The sequence below is a fragment of the Myotis brandtii genome, unplaced genomic scaffold (genome assembly GCF_000412655.1).
Source record: "Myotis brandtii unplaced genomic scaffold, ASM41265v1 scaffold779, whole genome shotgun sequence".
NCBI classification, from domain to species: domain Eukaryota; kingdom Metazoa; phylum Chordata; class Mammalia; order Chiroptera; family Vespertilionidae; genus Myotis; species Myotis brandtii.
The window spans coordinates 966626-978822 of record NW_005371125.1 but is presented as its reverse complement, the minus strand read 5'-3'; the positions used below and the strand labels follow the sequence as shown (position 1 = coordinate 978822).

The following is a 12197-nucleotide window of genomic DNA, read 5'->3' as shown; positions in this document are numbered from 1 at the left end:
TCAGAATAGTACTGGAAGTGAAAGTCTGGATCAAATGGGTTTGAGACAGAATGAGAAGAAAGAAATTGGATACATCTTGTATAGACAATTATTTTGAAAAGTTTGTGAAAAGGCATATAGGGAAATTGTATAAGTTCAGCAGATAATTTTTTAAAGAATAGAAATAAAGAATGTTTGTATTTTGGTAAAACATGCTTTTTTGAAACATATTGCTTCTTTCAGCTATTGCATTTATTTTTCTATTTTTTATGATTAAGCTATTGAAGGATCAATAGATACCTATTAACCTCAAAGTATAATGGAATTGACCAAAATGTTTTACTCCTAATAAATAGAGCATACATAATATTTATAGAGCTAGAAGGACATTTCAATAGTTCTAAACATTAGTTATTGCTGTGAGCACTTTGAAACAGTATTGTCCTATATTAAAAGGACAATGCAAGTTAAAGAGAGCAACCTGAAATGACTAATAAATGCATCTTAATCAATTTCATGAATTTTTAAAAATGTATTTAGGATATATATGTGTATGCATATATTTCAAAACAAGGAAAATTTTGTTTCAAACTATACTTTCATGGACATGCTAAAAACAAGTGTAATGAGCAATATAAAGGCTCAATTTCAAAAATGTCATACTTAATACCAATGCTTACATACTGATACAGAAAATATTTATTTTATAAAATTATTAAATATTATATGTTTATGTTCATGGAGTTGAATATACTCCAGTAAGTTGAAATTGTGAAAACAGAATATTGCTTATCTTTAATGTGCTCTTTTAAAATAGTATTGTATCTTTCACCTAGGGGAAAATATTAGAGAAAATAACATTTGTAATGGACCCTGGAGGTAATCTAGTCCAAGTTTCTGTATTTATAAATGTAAAAATTGAAATTCAGTATATATAATGACTCATCCAAGATAACACAGCTAATTTTGAAAAAGTTTGGTATTGCATGGTTTTCAGTACTCTTGCCATTTTTACTGTTCAGAATCACATTAGAGAAAATAATTAAACATTAGGAAAATGTCTCTTATTTCCTTTCCTTCATTTCCTGCCTTTCTCCTTTTCTTCTGTCTCTTCTTTCTCCCTACTCCCTTTACCCTTTTTCTTATTCCTCTCCTTTAGAAAAGAAGACTTAAGTGTTAATGAAGCAGAGAAATGTTTAAAGAGATTTATTCTAGTACTTTTTACATAATTTTTAACCTACACACACACACAACCTCTATGGCCATTTGGAAGACATAACACAAAGAGCTCTAACATTCCCAATTCTTTGTATTTTGAAAAATAACCTCTACTATTTCAGAGAACAAAATAGCCCATATATCCTCAGACAGAAAGAAATAACAGTAACCCTACAGATTTATTTCTTGAACTTCAAATCAGTCATGTTCTGAGGTTTCTCTTTTCTCTGGGCTATTAACCAATATACCTAAAATTTATTGGTTTTAGAGTGCAGACAACCACTCTAAAACCAATAATTCTTCAGAGCAATCAATCTTTTAAAATTTGCAAGTGATTTAACACCTGAGATCCTCAGTAAAGTAATCTAGAAAATAGGATGATAATAATGCCTACCCTATGTAGCTACTGATGGCTTTAAGCTGTGTACCTGGTACAGTATAAATACTCATGTGTTAATTATTTAATTATTGTTATTATCAATGTTATTATCATTAACAACACTCTTCAAATGGGAAATACCTGACTGGAAACTGATGAACATATTAATAGTCAAGGATTCAAACAATAGCCATAAGTAGGACCGGTGATCTTGTATACTTAAAATTCAGTTAGTGACATCATAAATAAGTGGATACATAAAAAATACATAATAAAACATAATATTATCTTTTTTTGAAAACGTTTGTCATGTGTTCATATTTTATCCTATAAAATCCAATTCTTTTAAAAATTGTAATCAAATTGAAATTGTTATTAGAGTGCTTAGCTGTACTATTGGAATGGTTTTGACATTAAAAGAGATATGGAGTATTCTATTTATGAACCTCAAATGAGCATATATACTGATACCGTTGTAATCTCTCATTGTATACAGATAAGTATACAAACTGTGTAGCAACATCTCTTTCATGTGCTACCTTCAGAGTGATAATAAAACTCTTGCAGAACATGTGTACATCATGAAGAAATGGCAATGAATTTTCTCTGGAAACTGATAGCCCTTATTCGCATGAATTGAATTGTGCATCTGTGTTTGCAATCAGCTGAGTGATGTGACAGTAGATTGCTCTGTACACATTCCTGTACTTATACTTCTGTTTATCCTGCTGTGTTATGCTCTCATCCAGCCCATGCAGGTCAGAGTGAAGTTTTCCCTTCCCAACTTCACTGTCTGGAGATAATGGAAGAAGGCAGGAGCATGTACTAATGTACCAGTTGTTATAGTCTCCCTTTTCTGGTGTCCCTCTTTATTTCCATCTGTATCTTTGACATTCTAGACAAAACTCCTTTAGAACACATAATGATATGGCCTCTCCCACCCATTAATAGAAATGTGGTTGAATGTGTAGCACTCCATAGCCTTTATTCATCTAGATTTATAAAAATGCCTCTTCATCCTGGCAGGCTTAGCTCAGTGGTTAGAGAGTCAGCCTGAGAACTGAAGGGTCACAGGTTTGATTCTGATCAAGGGTACATACCTCAGTTGCAGGCTCCATCCCTGGCTCTGGCAGAGACCAATCTATGTGTTTCTCTTTTGCTGTCTCTCCCCTCCCACTCTCTCTATAAAATCAATGGGAAAATATCCTCAGGTGAGGATTAAAAACAACAAAAAAAGTTCCTTCTTTTCTTTTAGTATTGCCAACTCTCATATGTATGTATATGAGTATATATATAGTGCCAATGATCATGCTGGTACTGCTGTGCCATCTGAAACTTTAGCCTTTTACCTTCTTTTATGGTATAACTAGGGGCCCAGTGCACAAATGTGTGTACCTTGAAAGGAACTGTGGGCTGTGGTGAGCACAGGGGTGGGTTTTGGCCCATACTCACACCCCTGCCCAGCCCCTCCTGCAGCGGCCCCTGGTCCCCTGTCTGTAGTCAGCCCCGCTCCCACCGTTGCTCCCATGCGCTGAAGGCGCCTGCCCGGCTTGCACCCACTGACAGCGAGGAACAATTGGGGCCAGCGCCAGCAGCAGGTGTGAGTGGGGCCTGCACCCTCAGCAGGTGGAAGCGGGAGCTGCTGCCCCGATTGCCCCTGAGGAGCAGAGGGAGGTGCAGAAGCTCTCAGGGCAATCAGGGCCAACAGCTACCACTCGCACCCACTGATGGCGCCAAGAGATTGGGGCCAGCACTGGGTGCAGGCCGAAGATGTGAGCAGCGGCTCTTGTGCCAGCAGTGGGTGCAAGCGGGGCTGTCACCAGCAGTGGGTGTGAGAGGCAGCTGCCGACCCCAGTCGCCCCTCAGGAGCAAGGGGAGGTGGAGAAGCCTGAGGGACCATTAAGGCCGGCAGCCGCAACTTGCACTGGCTGACGGCGCAGAGCGATTAAGGCCTTGCTGGTTCTGGCAGCAGGTGTGAGCAGTGGCTCTGGTGCCAGCAGCAAGTGCGAGCAAGGTTGGTGCTGGCAGCAGGTGAGAGAGCCAGGAAAGACTGCGGTGCATGGGAGCAAAGAATTTTCAATAACCACCAGAGGCTGGCCCAGATGGCAGCGACTGGCGCCCCACCTTGGTCTGGTGCCTCCGCTCACCTGCACCACCATCCTGCTGTGGCCAACGCCCGCCATGTTCCGCAACTCTGCCGCCTGCTGCGGACGCTCGCCATGTTCCGCGCACACCCCCTGATGGTCAGCGCATGTCATAGTGACCGGTTGTTCGGTTGTTCTGCCGTTCACTCTATTTGCATATTAGGGTTTTATATATATAGATTAACATGAACTAAATAAATCTAGCTTATGCCACAGCTGTCAAAGCACCTGAGTATTTATAGTTCCACCTATCTTCTGAGGCAGGAAAGCTTCCATATCACATATGGAAGGGTGAATCTGGAGCAAATGGACTCACATACTCTGGCTTCCATTAAAGCAAGAGGGGAAAACACTGCACAGGGCCCAGACACAGCTCTGTCCAGGGTACAGAACTCAATGTGCCCTATACCATATGATGGTTGTGCCCATCCAAATGCATTCTAGATGCCTCAATACTGGATTTTTTAGTCCTGCATTTTTGAATAAAAATAAAAATGTTACTTTATAAGAAAAATTAAAAAAATGTCTTGTTAGTGGTCAATGACTTGAACTATCATTTGTTCAGGAGACGATAACTCAGACCACTAAGTGACTTGGCACTTTCAGCTATATGACAAAGCCTACCTTGACTAATGAGAAATGCAACATTATCTGAAAATAAACTCCTGGAGGAATAGGGGAAAAATAAGATCTGCAAGTGACATATATATATATATATAGCCAGGGGCCATCACAACCAAACAGACGACCAAACAGGCTGTGTAGGGCAACAAGGCCAGCAGGGGGGTTAGTGAGGGACGTCAAATGACTGAGCAGCAGGCTGCATGGGGAAACCAGGCTGGCAGGGGGGTTAGTGAGGGATGACCAAATGACTGAACAGCAGGCTGTGTGGAGCGACCAGGCTGGCAGTGGGGGCAGTGAGGGGCTACAAAATAACCAAACAGCAGGCTGTGTGGGGAGACCAGGCCGGTAGGGGGAGCAGTGACGGGTGGCCAAGCCATCAGAGGGGTGCAGTTGGGGGCAACCAGACCGGCAGGGGGGGCAGTAAGGGGTGTCCATGCTGGTGAGGGGGGCAGTTAGGAGCGACCAGGTTGGCAGACAGAGGCAGTTAGGGGTGATCAGGCTGGCAGGGGGGCCACTGGGGCGATCAGGCAGGCAGGCAGGTGAGCAGTTAGGAGCCAGTGGTCCCAGATTGTGAGAGGGATGTCTGACTTCCAGTTCCTCAGGATAGGGCCTAAACTGGTAGTCCAACATCCTCTGAGGGGTCCCGGATTGGAGAGGGTGCAGGCTGGGCTGAGGGGACCCCCACCCCCACACATTAATTTTGTGCACCAGGCCTCTAGTTGGTGTATAAAAAAGCCGCTTGAAAAGTCTGTAAGATGGCAAGAGACCCTCCTACAGAATGATACTGCTCAGATAGCATATATGTGGCAGCTAGCAGCCTGATGATTAATGTCACAGATAACTTTATTTTCTGATGATAGTATCTGCCATATATATCCTCAATGAATTGAATAGACCATAGAAAGCCATTGTCAGGGAGTTAGTGAAAATTTAACAGAATAATCCATATGTGGCTAATTAAAAGTTAGGATGGATCAAGTTTTAGAAGCTATTATACACAAGCCTTTGTTCATAGTATTTTACGACTTACAGGGGGAGATAAATCAGTGATTTTTAAAGAGTATGAGTGGGTGGCAATGCACCTGTATGGGACTCAGATCACGATAACTGAAGGACTCTTTCAAATTACACCTCCTCACTACCCAGATTCTCTGACCTCCTAAAGGTGCATAGCCCTGTGAGAAGCACTGCCTGATAATACCACACAGAGGTTTGTTAATGTGGAAGAAACGTTGAGAAGTAACTTTTCTTCCTCCACAATAAATTTTACAACTTCCAGTGTATTATTAAACAAGAGAGAAGCTCTTTCAATTTTAGCAGCTTCTCAGTATAAAACCATAAAATATCCTTCGCATGAGAATATGAGACTTACCATCTGCTTTACTGTCTTAAAACAATAGTTATCAATGACTTATTTCCAGGTTTATAATGAGCTTATTGTACTGTGATCATCCTTAGGATTTTAACAATTGTGAAAATATCCTCTAATTGGCATTCTGCAAAATTTTAGTGCTTCTTGTGGAATTTTTTGATAGTTCATCTTAAAATGAACAATATTTCTGTTTGTGGTTCAATTTTTAAACTTTTGTGTTCAATTTCTATCTGAGAATGAAGATAAGATTAAGTAAAATTCAGAAGAAAAATATTAAATGTGAGAAATAATAGTTAAGTATACTACAGCCCTGGACAGTGTGGTGCAGTTGTTAGAGCATCAGCCTGCACACTAAAGTGTGGAGGGCTCAATTCCCAGTCAAAGGCACTTATCTGGGTTTCAGGCCATTCCACCCCAAGTTGGGGCATGTGTGGAAGTCAAACAATATGCCTCTCTCACATCTCTCTCTCCCCCTCCTTCCCTTCCACTCTGTTTAAAAAAACTTCAATGGAAAAAATATTCTTGGGTGAAGATTAACAACAAAAAACCTCACACAGAATTAATGATTTCCCATGGCAATTGATTGAATGTTTGTGCAGTAATTTGACATAATTGTTTGACTAGAATTTAATTTCCAGTGCCAAATGAAAAGCTCATTCATTTTATTTTAATGTTCATTTTTTATAATAATTTTAATGTTTTTGCAATAATTATGTCTGAGCAAGAGATAACTTGCTGATAGGTCAGTTTAATTTCTAAGTAGTTTTGTCTTATTAGATCAGTTTAATTTCTAAGTAGTTTTGTCTTATTAGTGGCTGCTAATGTCTTGGCAATGTAGTTGAACTTCCTCTAAAAATTTATTACTTCTCTAAAAATTTTGAAAACTCCACCAGGATTAATATTAAATCTATATCATTAATTATATCTTAGAAAGTATATATAAAAGTCACAGAAGAAAATAGTTGTGTTATTTCTGTTGTGTATTACTGGTTTAACATATTTGTTAGAAATATTCTGAAAATATAGCGTATTGTAATTTGTTGTATGTGGTTCATTGCCATTAGAGAGGCAGTTCTATATATAGTGCATTAAACAAAATACATCAGGTTTACAACAGTTTGCCTCCATCTGTAAAGCATGATAGTTTGTTTTATAGTGCTGATGATTAAGAAAATACCGGTTTATTCTCAAAACTTTAACTTGAAATTTCTTTGCTAATAAGAAATTAATGCTTGAGAATTGAACAATAAAGTGAATTCTATTTTGCTAAATCTTCTAATATACTGAGCTTAAAATATATAGATTTATTTGCAGGACACATTCTTTTCTAAAAAAAAAATTTAAAGATTTAAAAGAAATAAAGTAGAAATCACCAGTGTATTGTGTATAATAACATAGCTAGAAGTGAAATATACGACTATGGTAGCACAAGGGACAGGGCAAGGGTGGAGAATGGAGGTTTGCTGTTTTAAAGTTCTTAAATTATATGGAAGCCAGTATACTATTATTTGCGAACAGACTATTAAGTTAAGGATGTATATTGTAAACTTTAAAGGAGCCACTAAGGAAAATAAATAAGATAAAGATACCTGGCTAATAAGCCAATATTGAACACCCAAAAGATTTTTGAGGAAAAGAATAAAGGAATCAACATAAATGGAACAAATAGAAAAGTTAGCAAGATGATAGATTTACCCAACTCTATTATTATATTAAATGTGCATTACCTAAATACTCCAATTAAAGGAGATTAATAAATTATATTTTAAAATAAGACCCAGTTATATGTTGTCTACATGAATTCCACCTTAAATATAAAGAGTCAGAGAAATGAAAAATAAAAGGCTGGAAAAGATACCATGCAGACACAAATCAAAAGATAGTGGATAGAGGATAAGAGGCAAATCTTCCTTATTGAAGAATTCCAAATAGTATCTGTAGATATTCTCCTCCCTAGGAAAAGAGCTTAATACTCCCACCCCAAACATCCACACACATGAGTGTGGGCTGAACTTAGTGACTCACTTCCAAAAAAAATAGAGTATGTAAAGGGAAAAAGAGTAATGTTAGTGGAGAAATAGCAGGTACTCCTTTAATCCAGTGATCAGGGTTTACATCACCAGCGATGCCATGTGAATATCATCTAACCCTGATATGATGTCATGAGAGGGATCCATCACCCCTCTGCTATTCTTTCCAAAACCCCAGTCAAATCATGGCAGAAATGTCAGATGAACCCAGATTTGGGGGCATTCTATAAATTACCTGATTAGTACATCTCGAACTGTCAAGGTCATAAAAATATGGGAAAGACTGAGGAACTTCACAGACCAGAGGATACTAAGAAGACATGACAACTGAATGCTCAGTGAGATCCTGAAATAAGAAAAGGACACTAATGGGAAAACTTGTGAAATCACAATAAATTTTGGTACAGTAATAAAATGTACCAGTGTTGGTTTCTTAATTTTGACAAATGTTTTATATAAAATAGATTAGGGGAAACTGAAACTGGGTGAGGTGTATATGGATACTTTGTTATCTTTGCAACTTTTCTGTAAACCTAAAAATATTTCAGAATAAAAAGTATATTTTTAAGGGGGAAGTAGAAGAGGGGGAAGGGAGGACTAAATGGTGATAGAAAGAGACTTGACTTGGGGTGATGAGCACATAATACAATATACAGATGGTGTATTATAGAATTGTACCCCTGAAACCTATATAATTTTATTAACCAATGTCACCCCAATAAATTCAATTAAAAATAAGATAAACATTGCATTAAAAAGTGTAGACATTATACACCTAAAGTTAATACAAAATAATATTGACTAAACTATAATTGAAAAATAAATTTGTAAAGTATATTTTTAAAAAGAAATAAGGAAATATTATGAACAATTTTATGTACTTTTTATAAGTTAGATGAACAAATTCCTTGAAATACACAAATTACAAAAAGTGACTCAAGAAAAAATAGAAAAATAGCACTGTTTTTATTAAAGAAAGTTGAATTTGTAATTAAAACTTTCCCACAATGAGCCCGGGAGGCATGGCTCAGTGGTTGAGTGTCAACCTATGAATCAGGAGGTCACGGTTTGATTCCTGGTTGGGGCACATGCCTGAATTGCAGGCTTGATCCCCAATGTGGAGCGTGCAGGAGGCAGCTGATCAATGATTCTCTCTCATCGTTATTGTCTGTCATAAACTGAAGGAAGAACTAATGCAATCTTACACTAACTTCTTCAGAAAATAGTGAAAGGAACACTGCCCACCTTATTTTATGAGATCAGCATTACCCTCACATGACAACCAAACAAAGAATTTACAAGAAAAGAAAACTGCCGACCAATATACCTTATAAATACCGATGTAAAAATCTTCAACAAAACATTAGCAAATTGAATCCAGCAATATGTAAAAAGGATAATACATCATAATCAAATGAATATAGGTTGGCTAAATATTTGAAAATCAATCAATGTGATTTACTATAGCAACAGACTAAGAAAGGTAAACTATATCAAAACATATGCCAAAAAAGTATTTTAGGAAAAAATCAACACCTGTTCATAATAAAAGCTCTTAGCAAACCAGATGTCCTCATTGTGATAAAAAGCATCTAGGAAAAGCCCTGACTGAGTAGCCCCGTTGGAGCATCATCCTAATACAGGAAGATCGCAGGTTCAATCCCTGGTCAGGACACATACAGAAATCAACCAATGAGTGCATGAATGGGTGGAACAACAAATCTGTCTCTCTGTAAAAATCAATAAAAATTTTAAAATAAAAAAGAGCATGTAGGAAGAATCTACATCATACTTAATGGTGAAAGACTGAATGCTTTCCCCATGTGAATGAGAACAAAAAAAGGATGTCTGCTCTTATCATTTCTATTCAGCGTTTTACTGGAGGTTCTAATCAGTTCACTAAGACAAGAAAAATAAAAGCCCTAAAGATTAGAAAGGAAGAAAATTTGTCTTTATTTAGACAACATAATCACATATTTGGAAAATCCTATTAAATGAATTTAGAAAGTATGCAGGATAAAGTCAGTATACAAAAATTCAAATGTATTTTTATATACTAGTAATGAGTAATTGAAAATGAAATTTTTAAAGTACCATTTAAAATAGCAAACAAAACATGAAATAATTAGGAATAAATTTACCAAAATATGTGCAAGATTTGTATAGTGAAAACTATAAAACATTTCTGAGGGGGAAAAAAATGAAAAAACCTAAACAAATGGAGAGATATTCCATATTTTGGATTAGAAGACTCAGTATTTTTAAGATGTTAATGTTTCCTTAATTAATCTATAAATTCACTATAATCCCAATCCAAATTCCAGATGGCTTTAGAAGGGGGAAAAAATACTTGATGAGCTGATTTTAAATACCTATGACTATGCAAAAGATCTATAATAGCCAAAACAATGTTGAAACAGAACAAAGGTCTAGGACTTATATTATCTACTTTTAAGACTTACTATAAAGTTATAGTAAATGTAGCTAGACATACCGTTCAGTAGAACAGAATAAACAGTTCAGAATTAGACCTACACATAAATGGTCAGTTGATTTTCAACAAATATATAATCAAAGTAATTCAATAGAGAAAGGATAGTTTTATGTGTGTGTGTGTGTTTTGCCAACAAATGCTACTGGAACAATTGGATTTCCATATGTTAAAAAATGAATCTTGACTTTTACCTCATGCAAATACTGGTTCAAAATAAATTACAGTCCTAAACATAGAAACAAAAAGTATAAAATGAATAGAAGAAAATATAGGAGAAAACCTTCAGGAGGCAAGAAAGAGTTATTAGATAAGACACCAAAAAGCACACACTATAAAAGAAAAAAGAGAAATCAAACATCATGAAAGGTAAAAATGAAAGTTAGCACTTCCTTTTGAAAAATAATTTTAATTATATAATGTTAATTTTTTTCATTGAAGTGCATGTGTAGATATTCTGATCTCCTGAGTTAGGGCCAGCAAGTCATGTGACCCTGTACTTCCCTCCTCTGCTGGGAAACTGAAGAATTGGCAATGACTTCCTAATTGCATGCCTTGTCTTCAGTGTCATCCAACTCTGATCAGTCTTCTAGTCTTTGTCCTTGCCCCTACCTCAGTAGTTAATCACTCTGTCCTTTGTATTCTCAAAGCACATGGGAAATCCTTCTGTTACAGTACTAGAGTTATAGTGGAATTATTGGGCTATATCATGTCTTTGGGAGTTCAAAGGCAAAACTGGTTCAGAAGGGCCAGATGCAAGCCCAGGGTCTGCTTGCTGCCTGTCCTCTGGAGTACCCCACACTCTCAAGATGCTGCCTCAGGGCCTCCTGGGAGCTGGTGTGCTGTCCTTGTGAGTCAACAATGCTTTTGATCCCAGAAGCAAAGGGCTAGATGGCACACACTATCTGGCCAAAGCAATCTGCCTTTTGCAAAATGTAAGTAAACTTTACAAACAAACAAAAACAACCATTCTTAAAATCCCAATAGGAAGAAAAAATGCTGACTGGGAAGATGGGCAGACTTTGATTATACTGAATACATTATATAATATGCCATATTTTTCCGTGTATAAGATGCCCCCATGTATGAGATGCTCCCAGCTTTTCCAACCCAAAATTAAGAAATCAATATTTTAAACATAAAACAGAACACATTTTTATTAAGTAATTACCGCAGGTAATGTTTACATACCACTACTATGATATTATGCAACATATCGTTTATTCAGCCTCTGTTGCATCATTGCTTTCTTCTTCATCACGGTTAGTTCCAGACATATCAATTGCCAGGGCTGAGCAGCAGACCCTGAGCGACAGATGAATGATTACTTTACCACATGTTCCTGTGAAAGAGGGCTAAGGCACTACTTGGCTATCGCCAGCAAGTAGCCCTGTTCGCCTGCCTCCTTTCACTTTTACTGTCATAACAGCTTGAACTAAATTAAACTCTAGATACAATCAGCAAGGTAAGCATCCTTGAGAAAGTATATGCTTCTACAACGTCGTCGGGTCTAAAAGACTAAACATAGAGATTCTAGCAAAACACCCCGGGGGACTGGACTTGTTTGGAAAAGTCAAGGTAGGGACTGCCACCTTCAGCAAGGTGCCCTCAGGGGCCCCTGACCTTTCAGAGAATCCTCCTTACAGATATTCCCGTGTTTCCCTGCATCAATATCTTCAACTTCTATTGTATCACTGACCCATGTGCACTTGAGAAGAATATACACTGAGTGGCCAGATTATTATGACCACCTGGCATTTGTAGGCAAATTAGCTATAATTTCGGGCTGAAGTTGCTAGAGGGCCAGACCATTATAAATAGGGAAGTAGGCTGTTTACCATGACAGTAGAAGTGATTTATTTTTTTTTCTGAAGATATGGGTAAACAAAATGAATTAACAGCCTTTGAATATGGGATATATTTGAACGTGAGTGGCCAGATTATTATGACCACCCCAGCT

The 12197-nt window shown here is 37.4% G+C and overlaps 1 protein-coding gene across 4 annotated transcripts in view; it reads left to right on the top strand.

Annotated features, from left to right (window-relative positions):
• Positions 1 to 12197, top strand: part of PCDH11X (protocadherin 11 X-linked) — a 920016-nt gene that overhangs the window by 696389 nt on the left and 211430 nt on the right. The window lies entirely within an intron of this gene.